Source organism: Capricornis sumatraensis, chromosome 12 (assembly GCF_032405125.1).
Source record: "Capricornis sumatraensis isolate serow.1 chromosome 12, serow.2, whole genome shotgun sequence".
In the NCBI taxonomy this organism is placed as follows: Eukaryota; Metazoa; Chordata; class Mammalia; order Artiodactyla; family Bovidae; genus Capricornis; species Capricornis sumatraensis.
This window is the reverse complement of record NC_091080.1, coordinates 56,294,288-56,308,114: the sequence shown is the minus strand read 5'-3', so window position 1 is coordinate 56,308,114 and position 13,827 is coordinate 56,294,288.

Genomic DNA, 13,827 nt, shown 5'->3' with positions numbered 1-13,827 from the left:
AATGGACAAGTCTCATGTACAAGAAGAGGAAAAGGCATTTTAAGAAAAGATGTTTAAGATATAGGTGATTTGCAGAGGTAACAGTGAAAGGGTTGCTGTAATAATAAGTACAAGTAAAGAAGAGCATATTGAAATGGGGGGTGGAAGTTGGAAATATTACTGCCTGTGTGTGGAGAGCTGGGAGTCCTGTATTTGGGTAGAACTTAGATAATAAGGATAGAAGGTATATATACAACTAACCAGTGTCTGGTTCTAAATGATACTAATTCAAATGGTACCCACGTCTTGTTCCCTGTAGGCCAACATCTAGACTTGCTCAGCAATCAGATTTGGCATTTTTTAAGTAAAACAGTTAAGTAAAGAAGTTCCTTACAAACACAGTAACATGTGTGTTACTTCTTCAACCCCTTTAAGCCTCTCATTCTGTCTCATTAATTCACAAATCTAGAGTCAAAATTAAGAAGGAAAATGTAACTTGTGCTGAGTGCAAAATTTACAAAAGCAAAATATTGATGACTTCTGTGTGTGTACGAACATACTGTGTCTTTTACTCAGTCAGACCCATCCAAACATCCTGCAGACAGCACGAGAGAGAGCTAGGTGTATCATCCAGGCTTGTTCTCAACCAAAGGTTCACTTAACGGCTTCCTGCCTTGTTCTTGCCCTGTTACTCGTCTCTAACTCCACTCCTGAATTTATCTAGTTCCTGACCTTTTAGATTTCATCTTCCGCCCCAGACCCTAAATCTATTCCGCCAACCTGATGACAGATTTAGTGTCTTAAGTATGATCTTTTGTGTTTTCATCTCAAATATGATTTCACGCTGATCTTTGTCTACATGTGCTTATTGGTGTACACACGCTAAATAACTACCCTCCAGTCAAATCCACTACTAGGCATTCACCTAGCTACAGTGGTCAGAGTTAAACCCTTCACCTAGAGGATTAATAAACAAGTCCCCTTCATCTAATCTAATTTATATTTGGCATAATATTCCCTTAACACTCTGCTCTTGTCTAAGTGAGGATCTGTTAATGCGATCTAATCCAATCTGTCACTAGTTCAAGTGTGCTAGTGGAATTTCTCCTAAGAGTTAAATATACATTTTAATTTGGCTCTCTCTGGATTTTTCTACTTAAGTGTTGAAATTTCTGTTAAGTGGCGTGAAGACACGTAATTTGTTAGTAAGAGGGACTTTGGGGCTATTAAACGTTTCAGGATGGAGAGTCACCCACTCGGTGAGTTTTTTGTTTTACCTGTTTCACCACTGAAGTAATCCACAGACAGTAAAACAGATGAGGATAGAAAGAATACAATGAGACACATGATTGTAAATCAACAATATTGTTAAAAATAGGTGCTGTGCATTTGCAGCAGCATGAATGACCTAGAGATTATCATACTAAGTGAAATAAGTCAGAAAACGATAAATACTTATATGGCTTGCATTTGCAATCTGAAAAAATGATACAAAGTAACTTGTTTACAAAAGAGAAATAGGTTCACAGACATACGAAAAACAAGCTTACCAAAGAGGGAAAGGGAAGACATAAATTAGGAGTTTGAAATGAAAGTGTACATACCACTATGCATAAAACAGATAACTAACAAGGACCTACTGTATAGCACAGGGAAATGTACTCAGTATCTTGTGATAACCTATAATGGAAAAGAATCTAAAAAGGTATATACAAAACTGAATCCCTTTGTGACACATTTGAAATTAATACAACATTGTAAATCAAATCTATTTTAGTAAAAATTTTTTAAATGCATTCTACATTCTGGAAAACATCATGTATATGAGTCTGACTATGGGGGGGAATCCTTAGTGTAGTAACAGATATTAACATGCATCATGCTGATAGCATTTATGGGCTTCCCAGTTGGTGCTAGTCGTCAAGAACCCATCTGCCAATGCAAGAAACATGAGATATGTGGGTTCAATCCCTGGGTAGGGAATATCCCCTGGAGGAGGGCATGGCAACCCACTCCAGTAGTTGTGCCTGGAGAATTCCGTGGACAGAGGAGCCTGATGGGCTATACTCTATCAGGTCACAAAAAGTCAGATAGGACTGAAGCAACTTAGCACACGTCCACACATAGCATTTTATATAGTTAACAAATTGGTATTCTTCTCTAGAAGTTCCAATGAGAACACTGAGGCTGAGTTTATATAAACTGCTCAAGTCCCATACTTTACCAATAGTAGCTGTAAGTTATTTTATTTTTGTAATAGTAGCTGTAATTTATTTTGAATTTGCCATTCTAAGATTTAACTGCATCAGCACACTTTATTGTCACATTTCTAGGAATACTTATTATCACCATTCACTCAGAAGTAAGTGGAAGAACAGAGAAGTTCTCAACACAGGTAATAAATAACAGAAAAGGGCTCAAATTCAGAAAGTTTCACTCAGAGGCTGCATTTTAATTCTTCTACCAAGCCGCGTATAAAAGGAACACTGACAATGAGGTATCTCCCAACTCAGCAACCCCCGTTCCTTCTAGCAAGTGGGAGACATGATGACAGTACATCTGTTTATATATCTCCTTGGGGGGAAGCCCCACTATGAACTGAGAAGGGGACTGTGCCTTGCTGGTACTCAGATACAATGTAGAAAAGAGTGAAAAATGACTGCTAATAAAATCTAATCCCAGGAAATACTAGTTGCCCGCTGTAAGTGTGTGTAACTCCACAGTATCGTTGAAAGATAAACACTGAGTCTTCGCAGGAAGCTACTTAGTTTGGGTAGCAGTGATCTTTGACATGCAGGAAAATGGCAGTGCATACAGAAACCTAAACAACTTCTATTGTACTGCTCAGTAGTGATAACCTGTTCCAGAAATAAATATTTCACTTTGTTTCCTTCTTAGTCAAATTATCTTTGCAGCTTCGATAGATTTTTCTAGCATTCAGGGCAACCTGTCCTAACCTCTGTTGGAAGAAAATGAGAAAGACTCCCTATATACAAGATAAGACAAATCTAATAGTTGTGTTTGCAAACATCAAATAGCAGTCGGCTCAAGAAGTGTGATATAAAGCTATCAATTAATTTTGTTGTAACTGTATGCACCTGTGAACAACTGCTTAATTAAAGAGGCAAACAAATCTCTTTCAATAATACCTCACATTACTTCACTTACGTGACTGTCAATTAGCTGGAGTGGATAAACACAACTGGAAGCATGCCATGTGGATTTCTGGTAAAAGAAAAAAAAAAAAGATATAACCAGGAGATATGTGAATAGAGAAAGGAGGACCCACGGACAAATATGGACAATTCTCTGTAGCATAAATATCCATTTCAATAAAGGAAATGAAAGTAGATGCTTTATACTGAAAGGACCAAACTCCCTCAACCACTGGAACAAAGAAAATAAAGCTTTCATACCCAAATATACATCAAAAGGAAAGAGAGAGGAGCATCTGGGCTGCCTGTGAAGACAAGCTTAGTGCTGGTGTTTTATTTCTATATAAAAGAAAGCAAAATGAATCCCCAGGCTTCTTGTCTCTCAAGATAATAATGTTCTACCTTAAGGTCTCTCCCAACAATTTTACTTTGTCCACAATTCTTTAGTTCTTTAAAAAAAAAAAAAAAAAAAAAAAACTTTGGTGAGGGAGTTGGAGGAGAAAACTTAAAACTTATGAGAAGAGAATGTCAAGGTTTCTCTCTGGAAAACAAAAAAATATGTCTCATACAAGTTGGAAACTTCCAGTTGTCAGCCCTGGCTCCCCAGTGATTGATTTTGCTTAGTGAAGGGAAGGGACTATGGAGTTATGAAATTGAAAATTGAACAGACACCATTTGAATTATGATGAAATTACAGCCCATCCCTAAAAGTTGCCTTCAACCTTTGTCATCAAAGGGAGTAGTGAAACAGTCACTGCTTTTATCCAGGTACTCTCGAAGAAAGTTTCAACAATTTCGCAAGAAACCAAACAAAACATTTGCTGTATTAGAGAACAATTCCTATGGCCCTCTGAACCCACAATGTGTTGGAAGCTTCTTGAGGGCTGAAGTTAACATCTTTCTCTCGTTTCCAGAGTACGTAGTTTAGGGTCTGGTACTCAGAACAAACTTAGTGGAAATTATCTTTTTTAAAAATATATTTTAAGAATGAACCATATACAAGTCACCATGCTTGGATTAGGTGGTGATTGAAGGAGTACTCATATATTTTTTAAAATATTTATTTATTTACTTATTTGGTAGGATCTTTGATCTTCACTGGGGCATGTGGGATCCAGTTCCCAGACCAGGGATCAAACTGGGGCCCTGGCATTTAGAGTGCAGAATCTAAGCCACTGGACCACCAGGGAAGTCTCCCCCATATTATCCTATTTTAAGCTCCCTGTTCCATCCTCGGCCTTCTAGTTCTTAAGCTTTTGAGGCAGGGATTAGTTTTTTTTTTTCCTAAGTGCAAACACAAAACTGTAACTGCAAGAAAGCCAGGCTCACTTCACATCGTGGTTTGCTGCTAACTCCTTGCTTATCCTGAGATATAAATCTAGAAGAGAAAACATTTGAGGGATTCAGGGTCCTTAGCTGTGGCCCATGTGTATGCCCCCACTACTCATATGACTATACACTTTTCTTAACTTTAAAGTAAATGCACATTTCCTTCTTTCTCTTTTTAGTAACTTTTGATCTCCTTCACCCATTTTGCCCACTCCCAACCCCCTCATCTTAGGCAACCATCAGTCTGCTCTCTATATCCATAAGCTTGGTTTTGTTTTCTTTTTTTGTTTGTTTTTGTTTTAATTCCACATACAAGTCAGATCACATGATATTTATCTTTTTCTATCTGCCTTATTTCACTTAGCATTATGCCTTCAAGATCCATCCATGCTGTCATAAATAATAAGATTCACTTTTTTAACCATTGAATAATATTTTGTTGTATATCACCTCTTCCTTATTCCTTCATCCACTGATGAACATTTAGGTTGTTCCCATGTCTTGGCTATTGTAAATAATGATGAAAGAAACATGGGAGTGTGTATATCTTTTCAAATTAGTTTTTTTTTTTTTATTTTCTTTAGATAAATACTCAGAAGTGGAACTCCTGAAACATGGGAGCTCTAGTTTTAAACTTTTGAGAAAACTTCATACTTTTCCGTGTAGTGCTGCACCAATTTACATTCCTACCAACAGGGCACATGGATTCTCTTTTCTCCACATCCTCACCAACACTTGCTGTTTTTCATCTTTTGGATGATAGCCATTCAAAACAGGTGTGAAGTGACATCTCATTGTGGTTTTGATTTGCCTTTCCTTGATGATTAGTGATGTTGAGCATCTTTTCATGTAGTTATTTGTTATCTATATATCTTTTTTGATAAAATGCTTATTCAGATCTTCTGCTAATTTTAAAATTGGACTGTCTGATTTTTTTTTTTTGCTATTAAGTTGTATGAGTTTTTATATATTTTGGATGTTAAAACCTTGTAATATATATGACTTGCAAATATTTTCTCCCATTCAGTAGATTGTCTTTCACTTTGTTGATGATCAAAGGTAAATATTTCTAAGGCAAACAAAAAAAGTCATCTTTCAAAATAATGCCTAAAAATACTTGCAATGAGGGAGACCTGGGTTCAATCCCTGGTTTGGGACGACCCTCTGGAGAAGAGAAATGCTTCCCATTCCAGTATTCTGGCCTGGAGAATTCCATGGCCTAAATAGTCCCTGAGGTCACAAAGAATGGGACACGAATGAGCAACTTTCACTTCACTTCATCTGTGGTGATACGTGTTAAATCTGGACCATCACCTGTCTTTGTAAAGTTTTGTTGGAATTCTTGCATGTATATTTACTTAGTTGTGTCTGACTCTTTTGCAACCCCATAGACTATAGCCTGCCAGGTTCCTCTGTCCATGGGATTTCCCAGGCAAGAATACTAGAGTGGGTAGCCATTTTATTCTCCAGGGCATCTTCCCGACTCAGAGATTGAACCCTAATCTCCTGCATTTCCTCCATCGGCAGGCGGATTCTTGACCAGCTCGGAAGCCCTTCCTCAGGAAGCAGCATCCTAGTTTATTTACGTGTTGTCACATCGTCTTGGCTAACTTCACACTGTTGTGGCAGATTGAAACAGACACAATACAACTGCAAAGTCTATTAAATTTATTATTAACTCCCTTACAGAAAAAGTATGGTAACCTCTGATATAGTTGATGTGATTATCATGATTTTTAATGCTTAGCATAGGTCAGGTACTGTGGTGTATCTCTTCATTTCATTTATAAGGTTTATCTCATTAAATTAACACGAGAAATTTATGCAGTTGATTTGCTTTTTATCTTCATTTTCACAGTTAAAGTTTAGAGAGGTTAAGTAATTAGACTGCTTAGAGATCAACCTCTCTTAAACATCTGCTTTGAGGCTGTGCTGCTGGGATGTTAGGTTAAAACCTTGTTTACACCCTTTGAATTTCCATAACAATATGTGATTACCTATGAGGGCAATTATCACACAGTTGCTATTGTTGATTGTCTTGCCACCTGCCTACTGGACAGAACTGTGCCATGTTCATCTCAATCCCTGCGTGTATTTCAGTGACTGCAACATTGTGAATATCCTCAGCACTTGTTAAACGAATGAGTGAATGCCCATATCTGTGTATGCTGGTGTATTAGTCCATTCAGGCTGCCATGACAAAGTATCATAGACTATGTGGCTTAAAATACAGAAATATATTTTTCCATATTTTTGGAAACTGGAAAGCCCAAGATCAAGGTTCTGATGGACTTTGTCCTCTAGTGAGGACCATCTGCCTGGCTTGCAAACAGTTGCCTCTCACGGTGGAGCAAGAGCTCTAAAATCTCTTCCTTTTCTTACAAGGACACTAGTTCTACCAAATCCAGGCTCCACCCCAAGGTTTTATTTAATCTTAATCCTCACCTTAAGGGCACTATCTTCCATACAGAAATCAGGGGATTAAGGCTTCAACATATAACTTTTGGGAAACACAATTCAGTTTAGAAGAGTTGGGAAGGCAAACATTTTTGGTTAGGGGCCTCAACTCTCATTTTCAGTCCTCTTCTTCCACATTGTCTGAATCTTAAAATTGTTGGTTAAAACTAGGGGAGGCCATATGATTGAGATCTGACAAAGAGTTGACATCTGTTAGTTAAGCTCATTTTCTTTTTTCCTCCTTTCTCCCTGAAACATAGAAAGATGATGGGAGAGCTGGCAGGGCCCTGGATCTTCCAAGGCATTGATGATCTGTAAATCTGCTTAGAACTGCCTACTACTGGGCTTCTTAGTACACTATACAATACTTGCAGCCAGATGCAGGGCTAAGTGATTTAACCTGGCATAAAGGAAATGACTCCATCCTTGTTATTCAAAGTATCAGCACCCATTCTACCACAAACTAGCTCTATGATACCAAGTATTTCTGAGGAGATGACTGCTAAAGTTTACTCCAGCTCTAAAATTATGTGATTTGATGGTTCACACAGTGAATAAATGGCAATAAGCAGGACACTGTCTAATAATACTCTTAAAGAAGATTATTGGAAGAGTTTATCCAAGATTAATATTATTGTTGGTTTTTTAAAATATTTTTAACCTTGCCTACAAAATGCTGTTGACCTGTGAGAATTATTTTAAATTTGTAATGATTTATTTTCTTAGAGTGAGAACTACAATTTGCTTGAACTAGTAAGAACTGACAAAAGATGTCACAATTTCCCTCCTGTCCTGCTGGTAGATGCTGCTGCTCTCTCATATGTGTCCCTGTGACTCCCATTGACCCTTAAATATACTGTTAAGCACATATTTTAAACATGACAAGATAATCAATAAACCTCATAAATATTGATGTCTTACGGAGGAAATGCATCTTCTCCTTGAGATCAGCCTATGGAGTGCAGCCCCCATCCAGTCATTCTTCATAAGTCCTATAGAAAGCCATTGTCACATTATTTTTGCTTTCTTACTATGTCATTACAGAGTGTGTCAAGGATGCCTGTCAGGCACTTGTACCAACAATGTTTTGAAGCCATGACATCATTTTGACATTAATTTCCATTTTTCCATTATTCCATAAGAAGCCCCTAACATCTCTTGTTTTATGGCAAGCTTTTTACTGTCTAAGAGCTCAGACATCAGCTGTGAATATTGCTTCCATGAAAAAAAAAATACAGGGAAAAAAAAAAAAAGACAGGTTGGTTGTTAATTGATGTGCTAAGGATTAGAGTAGTCTTTGTATATCCTGGTAACATGATATAGAGTGATTGGACTGATTCCCCCCGCTTAAGTCTCTGCCTAATGACACCCCCATCTTTCAATTCCTTAATAGCCACTAGCCTTATGGAAGGAAATCCTTGGCCTCACCAAGTACTTTCATTTTAGGAATAACTCCAGCGTGAGTGAGACAAAACAGTGGGAGCCGGTGATTTTTCAGAGTACTTTACTCTGTCGACCACGCCATCCAAGTCTGTCCCACTTACAGTAAGTGGTTTCACTAAAATCCTTCAGTTTATTGATGCCTCCTTCATCCTTCATTGCATGTTTGCATCTGGCTTTGTTGGGATGAACTGTGTGTAATATAAAGTGCTCTATATCCTGCAGGAAACCAGGTCTTATTCAGGGGAGAGTGTGTGCACTTGGAGACTGGAAATGCGACAGCTCTGTCTTAGTCCTGCAGGAAGCATTTCCTTAACTAAATGGACTCTCCATGCCCAGATAGGTGACAAAATGTACAGTCCATAGTTTGAAAACAAAAAAGTACAAGCATTTAGTAGAAAAGTAAAGAAACATTCTTATCCTAACTGCTGTCTTATTTCTTAGGAAATAAGTGGATTAATCATTTGAGTCTGAAGAATTTTAGTTGAGTTACGGCATTTAAAATTTTTGTGATAAAATTAAGAAATTCAGGCTTTGGTAATGGTTAAGCCTAGCATGGTGGCAAAGCTTATAGGCTCTAGGGCTCAATTCTCTATGTTCAAAAACTGGTCCTGTCACCTCAATATTGGATTAAAGTAGAATCTTGCCTAATAAAGCTGTTAGAGGAAATTCCCTGGTGGTCCAGTGGTTAAGACTATGCCCTTTGAATGCAGGGGGCATGGAATCAAACCCTGTTTGGGGGGCAAAGATCCCACATGCTGCACAGTCAAAAAACAAACAAACAAACAAAAACAAAACAGGATTTTAGGGAGATAACAATCGATATACGTACATACATTAACAATACCTAGCACAATAACTGTTTATTCAATAAACATTAGCTAAAATTAGTTACGGTCATTACTTTTCAGCATCCTTTATGAGCATTGTTTGTTAGGAATTAAAGCACTACAGAGCAACATCTGGTCGAACCTTCTTCCTAGAGACTTCTAGGAAGATAGATTTGTGAGGTGTCCACCTGGTGCAGCTGGACTTCAGTCCCAGAGTTCCCTTTCTGGAAGGGTCCCAGTTAGAGTGGGCTAAGAGGGATATTCTCTCAATAAAGTTGGAGGACAGAGGGGAAGCAGCAGACACTTTTCAAATTATACATGCGGTTATTCAATTATACACTAAACACTACCCTACGAGCTGCTATGAAGGAATTTTGTAGATGTAATCAAAAGCCCCTAATCAACTGACCTTAAATTAACTATAAATGGGCCTGACAATAATTTCTTCACTTTCACCTTCTCTTATTACAGTTTTTGACCCAATCTTTCATAGTCTCTTTCCCAATTTTTATTATCCCTCATTTATCCCATCTCTCATGGCTTCCTCAACACTGGACCACAGTGAAAGAAAGCGAGGTCCTTTGAAAGAGGGCTTAGATTTTTCATAAGTCCAGACTTCTGCTCATGCTCCTGGGACTTTATCCTGTTGGCAATCTTCCTTTCTTGGCTGCCCACCCATGAGATCCGAGCTTCATCTTGTGGAGTTCTAACCTCCTCACAATCTGACCTTCCTGACTGCCTGCCCTATAAATAACAGGCCTGCTTAGCTAGGCTCCACATTTTTGTAAGACTATTTCATATAGTATTGGATTGACCAAAGATTTGTTCAGATCTGTAAAATGTTAACAGAAAAACCCGAGCAAATTTTTGGCCAATCCAATAAATCTATCTATCTCTCTATCTCTCTACTTCTATCTAATCTATTTCTTACTAGCCTTGGGTCTCTGGGTGACCCTTAACTGAAAGACATAGACTTTATCAGAGTAGAATTTTGGCCAAGAATACTACAAATTTGAACTCCCCTAAAAGTTCAAAGCTGGTCTTTGAGATACCTGAAATAATTAACCATGTGGATAACAATTATAAAATCCTATTAAATTAACTGTGTGAAAGAGAGATAATTCAGTTGCCACATTAGATGTGACTTAAAATACACTGATATCAATGATCAATTATTTAAACATTGGGAACTGATAGTGAGACAGCATGGAGATAGGATAAATATAGGAAAACGAAAATTAGAAGACAAATTGTCGAACCTTATGCCAAAAATTATGAGAGTGGGGCAGAATAGAGAGATGATCAGATTTCCAGAAGACTCAAGTTTGGGTGGAAGAGAATGTAAAGCAAAAGCAAAGAAAGCAAATAGGAAAAAATATGGTGTCAATTTTTCTTAAGTATAACTATTTTTAGGTGGAGGAAAAATGACCAGAGGTATAATATGGAAAACCCTAGTGAGGTAATGAGTTCATACCATACAGTACATCCAGCCATGTTAAAAGTTGAATGAAAGAAACAATTAACATGCATCCAGACAGGTGTCTTTTTACTGCTCTTTACAAGCCCTCTCTCTCTCATTTTTAATTCAGTTGGATACTACCAGAATATAAATTAAATTACTCCCTGGAAACAAGTTGAGCACTTTGGAAGTTGAATGAACTCTCTCAACAGAGGTTAGTATAATTTATCATTTTTACAGACTTAGTTTTATCCCTATGACCTTAGACACAAAAAGAACTTTAAAGTAAGTAAATATATATGTATAACTTTCTCTTTCTGGATATTTTGTGTGAAATATACTTGACAGATTTTTTAAGAGGAAGGGAAAATGATGCAATCTTTAAGTACAAGCGAGAAAAAAAAGTGAAAGTCACTCAGTGGTGTCCAACTCTTTGGGACCCCATGGACTATATAGTCCATCAAATTCTCCAGGCCAGAATACAGGAGTGGGTAGACTTTCCCTTCTCCAGGGAAATTCCCAGCCCAGGGATCAAACCCAGGTCTCCTGCATTGCAGGTGGATTCTTTACCAGCTGAGCCACAAGAAAAGCCCAAGAATACTGGAACAGGCAGCCTATCCCTTCTCCAGCAGATCTTCCCGACCCAGGAAAAGCAAGTTTATTACTGAACATACAGGAAAACAAAGAAGAAAGGAGGAGAGGTTTGATGGAAAATACAAGGTTGATGTGCTTTGGAAAACGATGAGGACAATAGTCTAATTAAATAGGGATAAAGGGTTAAATAGGGCTTCCTAGTGGCTCAGATGATAGAGAATCTGCCTGGAATGTGAGAGACCTGGCTTCAATCCCTGGATCGGGAAGATCCCCTGGAGAAGGGAATGGCAACCCACGCCAGTATTCCTGCCTGGAGAGTTTCATGGACAGAGGAGCCTAGCAGGCTATAGTCCTGGGACACAGTCAGACATGACTGAATGACTAACACTTTCACATTTGAATGGCTAAATAAATGTATCTTTTTACTATAATTCCTTTTTAAAAGACATTATAATATTAAGAAAGTTTGGAAAAAACAATTTTCTATCAGTCCAGGATGCAATTCTATTATTACTTCCTTGCTTCCATGATGCTGAATTTTCAGACAGTATTATTTTAAATTGGAGGCAAAGCAAGAAAATAATATACTTTCCTCCATTTTGTATTATTTGGTAATTCAAAATAAGAATCTCCTCTTGCCTTAACCCTGAAACTCTGGCTGGCTGCAACCTGGTTTTCATGAAATGTGGGAGTCACGAAGGCATTTGGCCCCAAGAATATGAGAATACCATGTGGACAATTTACTATCAAAGGATAGTTATCCATAATTGCCAGTCATTAGGGCAACTTTCTTAACATCAAAGCATATATTTGTGCTTTATGTACCAAAGCAAAGACTACTTGAACTCTTTCACTGGTGCAAGTTTACACTCTGATGTGTGTGAGTTTTCCTTAAATTGACTTTTTATCTTTCAAGGGAAGTATTATATTTGTATTAAAATATGATGGAATGCAGCATGATGGGTTAGACAGAACAATGGAGGGTTGAGAATCCTGAGTTCATTTCTGGTGCGATGAAATTTATTCTTGCTCTTTAAAGTGATACACAGGGAAATCGTCTATGGAAAAATCATCGTGTGTGCTCAGTCACCCAGTGGTGTCTGACTCTGCAACCGCATGGACTCTAGCTCACCACGCTCCTCTGTCCAGGGGATTCTCCAGGCAAGAGTACTGGAAGGGGTCAGTTCCTTCTCCAGGGAATCTTCCTGACCCAGGGATCAAACCCAGGTCTCCCACACTGCTGGCAGATTCTTTACCAACTGAACTACCAGGAAGCCCATAGCAGAATCATTAGTCAATACCAAAACCTTAAAAACAATCTTGATCACTCTGTTCCCTGGTCAGTCAACAAATTGAACATATAGACTGCGGCTCATCCTGTACTAGGATTAGTGTAGAGGATACAAAATATTAATTTCATCAATAACTAGCCTTTGAATACTGTTTGATAATTTTTAAAAAGACTTTGGCATTCATTGTCTAATTTAATCTCAACATGTAAAGAAGCAGAACCATATGGGGCCTTCCTGAGGACAAATTGCACCTCCCCCACAGAAGAAAATCTACAAGCTGATCAGGCACCCCACAACCCTTTCCTTACTTGCCTTTAAAAATTCTTCTCTGAAAGCCATCAGGGAGTTTAGGTCTTTTAAGCATAATCTGCCCATTCTTGCTTGATCCCATGTTGAGCACCTTGCAATTATACTACTTTTCTTCACTGCAGCCCAGTATCAGTGGATTGGCTTTACTGTGTATGAGTGAAAGGATCCAAGTTTGGTTTGGTAACAAACATACTATAGAAACTATATGAACTCTATATACTTAAGCTTCAAGCCTTTGATGAAAGGTTAAAAGATGTACAGTAAATAAATAAATCTTCTACTGTGACTTAGGTGGTGACAGTGGTAAAGAACCCCCCTGCCAGTACAGGAGATGTAAGAAACAGGTTTGATTTCTGGGTCAGGAAGATCCCCTGGAGGGAGGGTATGGTAACTCCACTTCTTGCCCGGTGAATCCCATTGACAGAGGAGCCTGGCAGGTTACAGTACATAGGGTCACAGAGAGTTGGACACAACTAAAGTGACTTAGTGTGCACAAGCAACAAATATAACAATAATTTAGTAGGTAAATAGAGCAAACTGGATGAAGGGGTTATTATAAACCTGTATTATTATCGTGACTTTTCACATCATGTAACCTGTTCATACTCTCTTTGGAACAATTTTTTGAACTGACTTGTGAAAAGATTTTCATTTTGTAGATGTTTTGATGAAAATAACTATTACCCAAGGTTCAAAATGATTTTTGATGGTCTCCTAAAAATTCAAGTTTGCCTCAAAAGATGCACATTAGGCTTTTCATAAATACTATGATATTTAAGGGACTTTCCAGGTGGCACTAGTGGTAAAGAACCTACCTGCCAATGAAGGAGACACAGGATCAATCCCTGATCCAGGAAGATCCCACAAGCCAAAGAGCAACTAAGCCCTTGCACCACAACTATTGAGCCTGCGCTCCAAAGCCTGGGAACCACTACTGAGCCCACGTGTGCAGCTACTGAAGCCTGTGTGTCCTAAAGCCTGTA